This window comes from Rhinopithecus bieti, unplaced genomic scaffold (genome assembly GCF_001698545.2).
Source record: "Rhinopithecus bieti isolate Rb0 unplaced genomic scaffold, ASM169854v2 scaffold_4967, whole genome shotgun sequence".
NCBI lineage: Eukaryota > Metazoa > Chordata > Mammalia > Primates > Cercopithecidae > Rhinopithecus > Rhinopithecus bieti.
Genome location: NW_016804726.1, coordinates 565,029 through 570,735, shown reverse-complemented (window position 1 = coordinate 570,735; position 5,707 = coordinate 565,029). Strand labels below are relative to the sequence as shown.

Sequence of the window (5,707 nt, the reverse complement as noted above, 5' to 3'; positions counted from 1 at the left end):
TTTGGGGAAATCTGCCCCACCCCAATAATTCCAGCGGGGGTACTTTCTCCTCGGAGGCGCACTTCTGCATCCTCTTTTAGTCACCTGGGATACCCGCCTGGCATTGCAGTCACCGCAGTATGTGCCTTAGCGTCCTCCAATTTGGTGTAAGCACCCCCAGGGTAGTGACTGTATCTCATTTAGCTTACTTCCTCAGTATTCTTACTCAAAAAATATTTATCGAATAAACAATTCTATCAGGTATTTTGTGCAAGAATTTTTGCCTTGGGGGAAGGTCTGTGTGACTAAGAGCCCACGACGATCCCGTCTAACTTCAAGATTCTGCGTCCGGCATTGGTACTGAACTGGAAGCTGATTTATAGTGAGTAACTGAGAATACCCAAGGCCACTTTGACTCTTGCAGCTGTTGGAGAGAGCAGCACCCTCTCCCGCCCTCCCTCTGAGAGTTCACCAATGGGCAGTCCCAGAAGTCTTTGAGGAGGAGAAGGGGGTCATAGTGAGAGTTTACCCTGGAATGTAAAGTGAGAGGCCCCTTTTCAGTCTTTGCGCCTTCGCACGGGTCCGCCCCAAACCTAGAAGGACGCCCCTGACCCCTTCTTCCTCTACCTACTGTTACTCCTTCCTCTGACTCCGTCTGGTGACCCTATCCCCGACGCCTTCCGGAAAGCGCTTCCCCCTTTTCCACCCCATCGAGTTGGGGTTATTTTTCCTTTTCTGGGCTCTCTCCCATTGCTGGGGAGGAAGGGGGATGTGAAGGGACTGCCTGACCGCGGCTCTCATCACAGTGGGCCTGGCTTACCTAGTTTCTCTCTCCCCTTTTGCCTTTCTCCTTTCTCCTTGTTGCAGTCATGGACTTCACTCATTACATATACATATACATATACATATACATATACATATACATATACATATACATATACCTACACCTATACATATACCTACACCTATACATATACATGTTTTTAAATCGGGCAGCCTCCCGCTCCCCGCCCCACGCCCAGAATAGGTTCAGAGAGGCGCCCGGGTTCACGTGCGGAGCGTGTGGCCTCTGCGCCTAACGGGCGCCCCTTCACTACATGAATGGGTGCAGGCAAGGGTATAGGATTTTAGAATTCCAAGAGCCGTCGGGGGTCATCCCCTCTTTTGCAAGAGAGTGGAATCCTCTCTTTTGCAGATGCTCTTTCTGGAGCCTTCCGATGCAAGCTCTTGGGCTCACGCAGCCCTTCTCCTTTTCTAAGCCCAGAGTACTTTCGCTGCTGCAGATCTCCACGGCCTCGGCAGGTAGGGAGGAGCAGGCAGGTGTCAGTGTCCTCCCTTTCACCGTTGGGGAAACTGACTCAGAGAAACAAGGCGACGGGCCTCGGCGGGGCGGGACTGTAACGGGAATTCAGGGCTCCAGGCCAGAGCGGAATTTATTGTCTCCTTTTGCGAAGCGTGAATGTGAAATGATCGACTTCGGAGTCCCAGGCGGAGACCCTTCAGTCCCCGAGAAGAATCGGGATGGGGTCTGGGATTAATGCAATAATTACTCGCCCCTGGGCATTGACCCCTTGGCAACTTGGCAAGATCCGGCAGGGTCCACCGCCCTTCCCTTCACAGGGTGACCAGTGGGCTGCGGCCTCTTTAAGGCCCAGCGCTCCGCCCCCGGTTCGTCGCCGACCTCCTCGCCGCCGCTCGGCCAGTTCTAGACTTTCCTCAGAGATGAGGTCATCTCCCCGTTACCCATTGGCTGCGTCGTGCCGCCACTCACAGGAAGTCACGCCTCCGTCTTCGCCTTCTTCATGTTGCTTCCTTCTCGGCCCGCCCCTTAGTCCGACGATAACGACCCCGATCAGGCCTCTGATTGGCTAGCGCCGCCGTCACTTCTCCAGCGGACAGTCTTCAGGACGGGAGGCGGGCGTGGTGGGCGGGCCCGCAGCTTCCGCGGCTGAGAGGAGCCGGCGGCGGCAGTGTCTGTGGTGGCCGCGGCGGCGAGAGCGACGGTCCCATCCTTCCCACCTTCTCCGTTGCCGCTGGCCACACGCCCTCCGCTGGCGGCGACTTCTCAGCTCCGTGCGCCGGGGCTGGACAGTGAACCTCGGGAGGAGACGCGGGCGGCCAGAGCCGGAGTGGGGCGAGCCGCGGGACCCGGCCAGGAGTCGCGTGAGGCGGTGAGTGGGAGTCCGGGCTGGGGACCCCTCCCCCACCGCGGCTCCGCCCCGCCGGGAGCATCCTTTTTCTCTCCCGACCCCGCTGCGCACGCCCTCGAGGGGTCGGGCAAAGCGGCCCTCGCGTCCCCGGCCTTCTTCCCGCCGGCCTTCTGCCCCTGCCCTCAGGGCCGGAGTCGCAGAGCGGCGGTCACTGTGCCGGGGCCGGGACCGGGGCCGGGACCCGGGCCGGGCGGGCGGGCGCGGTCCTGCACCTGTGCACCGCCTGACGGGGCCGTGCTGCGCGGGGCGGGGAGGCACGGAGGTCCTCGCCCTTGCTTCTCCCGGGGTGTGTTTTGATTGCAGGGACGGGGTGTCGTCCGCTTTCTCTGGGGTCTTGTGCAGACCTTCAGGATCAAAGTGCAGTCCTCGGGATTCCCAGGCAGGGAGACTCAGTTGGAGTTGTTGGTGCCAGTATAGCAACCTGAATGCTGCCAGGTGTACAAGGCTCTGCAGATCTGAAACTTGATGGCCAAGAACTTTACCCTCTAAGAGAGCGTCTGTCAGGACACTGATTGCAGTCCACCCTCCCCGCTTCGGGTACTTTTGATGCTCCGTAGTGCCTAGGGCTGGACCTTTTGAGACGACTCCCAAACCTGCCACTTGCTAGCTATGTAATCTTGTGCCTTGGTTTCCTCGTCTGAAAAATGAGGATAATAGCACCAGTCGCATACGGCTGTTTGTTGTGTCGAATGAAATAATTCACGTGAAACGTTTGACACAGTGCTTGGCCCATAGGAAGGGCCCAAGGAATGTTTGCTTTTGGGATGTTGAGAATGACTGGTTTGGCAGTCATTAAGCACTAGCCCAGCTTGGCTTTGTCAAGATTTCTCTCTGTTGTCTGCCTATTATGCAGCGTAACGAAAGGGCAGTTGAACGGTTAACTGCTTGCCAGCCTCTATTTGGCGTGAAGTGTGTGTATATACAGGAATGTGGAATACATCACTTAAATATAATAATGGAATTACCCCATGCTTCATATGTTTTTGCATAGTTTTAAACTCATAAGACGTCTGGAATGTCCCCGAGTTGCAAGTTTTTGAGATCTTTTCAGGGTCTTTTCTACATCAAGCCGAAACCTGTAACATAAGACTTAACTGTCAGTAAGATGTTAAACTTACATGTTTTACTTCAGAAGACCCCCAAAACTCCACATGTCACTTATGCGGTTTTACTGTGGAAAAACAGTCATCTCCTGGGGGTGAGGTGGTACAGCCAGCTGGCCCGCAGCCCTGTGACTGCAGGGTGGGGAACCTTTGGCTGGAAGTTATTAAACTAAGTTTTGCCTAATGTCGTTTGCATATTTCATAGTGGATCAAAGGGCTTTATGTTACTGTTTCTTATTGAAATGATTTAGAAAGAAGCAACCCATTACTGCGTTCTTTAAAAACACCTGCAAAGAAAATATCTGTAGTCTAGCTCTAGTGTTTGTTTCAGTTTTTGGCTAGTAACTGTTAAGAAGAGCCCCTCTTTAAGAAGGCTTCCAAAAGTCACATCCACTTGAATAAGTTATTTAGAGTCAAATCAAGAGAGGTGGAAGAGTAATATGTATCCCATCACCCAAAAGTATTTATTGGAGACTTTCCATGTCCTCAGTACTCTGCCAGATGCTATTAGGGAGTGATTAAAAAGAGTACGAAATAGAATCAGCCTGTAAAGGGCAAAACCATAAAGTTTGGGTCACCCGGTAGTAATTACAAGTACTACTTAAGGGATGACTTCATTTATTCATTCAGCAGACTTTTTGTTCCATGTTTGTAATGTGCCAGGTGTTTTTCTAAGGGCTGGGGCTATCAAGATAAGTGAGATACTGTCGCTGCTCATGAGGAGCTCACAGTCTAGTGAGAGAGGCAAAAAAATGGCAGATGATTGTAACGCACTGGAATAAACTCTAAATCCAGACTTTACTGGGAGAGTCAAGGGAGCTTTTCCTGTGGATGTATGGAAGGCTTCAAAGAAAATGGCATTTGAGCTGAATGCTAACCCAGATGAAGGAGAGGAAATTCCGAAGAGAAATAACAGCTTGGAAAGGTTTCCTGGTAGGCTGGGCACAGTGGCTTAAGCCTCTAATCCTAGCACTTTGGGAGGCCAAGGCAGGAGGATCACTTGAGGCCAGGAGTTCGAGTTGAGACCCGCTTGGGCAACATAGTGATACCTTGTCTCCACAAAAAAATTAAAGAATTAGCAGATGTGGTGGCTTGCACCTGTAGTCCCAGCTACTCAGGAGGCTGAGGCAGGAGGATCCCTTGAGCCCAGGAGTTTGAGGTGGCACTAAACTATATTCACACTGCACTCCATCCTGAACATGCAGTGAGACCCTGTCTCAAAAGGAAAGAAAAAAAAAAATCCTGATAAATCTGATATACCAGTTATAAGCCCCAGGGAAGGAGAAGGAAACTAACATTCCTTGATGCCCACTATATAAAAGTTAGGCTTTGATTATGTTGCTTAAGGATAGGGAAATAGGCTGCAATTAGTTAAATAACTCATTTAGGGATACAGAGTTAACAGAACCAGGACTTGAATCTCTGACTTAAAAGTGTGGTATACTCTTCCTTTTAATATGCTTTTGTAGAGGTAAATATAAAAGAGGTTAGAAAGTTCTACCCATATTATTATTATTATCATTTTATCACATCTGTTACAAGTTACTTTCTATGAAATGTTTCATATTTGATTTAGAGTCACTAAGGCAATATAAAGTTTATCTTTATAAACTTTATATCTAAGGCGATATAATAAATAAAGGTTGTCTTTATTTGTATATTTATGCTTATAAATTTGGTGGTATTTCCTAAAAGTATGGCCTGTGGGAACATTCAGTAAAAATGGAGTACATTGATATATACAGATTCTATATGAAGCACTTTACTAACTTTGTTAAACAGGTATCAACTTTCTTTGAGAGTGCAGCTTAAATACTTATTTAAGTGTATTTAAAAAAGGATTTGTAGATTTACGGCCATTTAATTTACAAAGGGGAAATTAGAATTTTTAAGTCGTATTAACAAAGATTATTGTATTATATTTAGAGAAAACACTGTGGCAAGCTCAAATACTACTGTAAGCTCCCTAGGGGTGAGGATATTTGTTTTTCTTCCCAGCTTCAAGAGCAGTTCTTGGGACATAGCAGGTGCTCAGTAAATATTTCTTGGCTATAAGATGAACGTGAACAAATATATATTTACTCCGTGTTCTTGTGTGAAATATATTCACATAAATGCTAGGGTTGGTAGTTGCAATTGACAAACATAAGGAACATTTTATCTACTGAGAAAAGCTTTGGTCAGGAGGTTATATTTCAGGTTTTTGAAAGAGAAGAGGGCCGGGCGTGGTGGCTCAAGCCTGTAATCCCAGCACTTTGGGAGGCCGAGACGGGCGGATCACGAGGTCAGGAGATCGAGACCATCCTGGCTAACACGGTGAAACCCCGTCTCTACTAAAAAATACAAAAAACTAGCCGGACGAGGTGGCGGGCACCTGTAGTCCCAGCTACTCGGGAGGCTGAGGCAGGAGAATGG

At 49.2% G+C, this 5,707-nt stretch overlaps 1 protein-coding gene across 2 annotated transcripts in view; it reads left to right on the top strand.

Moving 5' to 3' along the window:
- The first annotated feature begins 1,876 nt into the window (after positions 1–1,876).
- MRTFA (myocardin related transcription factor A) overlaps positions 1,877–5,707 on the top strand; it is a 224,828-nt gene continuing 220,997 nt past the window's right edge. For both annotated transcript variants that reach the window (XM_017870247.1, XM_017870248.1), the window contains exon 1: positions 1,877–2,150. The gene's annotated coding sequence lies outside the window, so the exon portion shown is untranslated. The remainder of the gene's footprint in view (positions 2,151–5,707) is intronic.